Below are 267 nucleotides of genomic sequence, written 5' to 3' on the forward strand. Positions count from 1 at the left end.
AAATCCCCCGCCTATTCATAACAGCCCTCTCTTTCCCACCCCACGTGGCATCCTCTCTATTCAATTGCACAGGAAAACCCGACAGTGGCCTTAAACCTCAAATCTCCACCTCAGTTTTTTACCTCCCTCCCTCCACTCATCCTTACTGGAAAATTCTAGCCCACATGTTCACGCGAGTCCACCTCAACTCTGCACTGGCGTCCCCAACTGTGTGTGCGCCGCACCCCCCTTCCAGCGCGACCTCCTCTTCCGCACCCCACGGCCGGC

The sequence above is a fragment of the Fukomys damarensis genome, unplaced genomic scaffold (genome assembly GCF_012274545.1).
Source record: "Fukomys damarensis isolate Sample0158 unplaced genomic scaffold, DMR_v1.0_HiC HiC_scaffold_20, whole genome shotgun sequence".
Classification (NCBI taxonomy): Eukaryota; Metazoa; Chordata; class Mammalia; order Rodentia; family Bathyergidae; genus Fukomys; species Fukomys damarensis.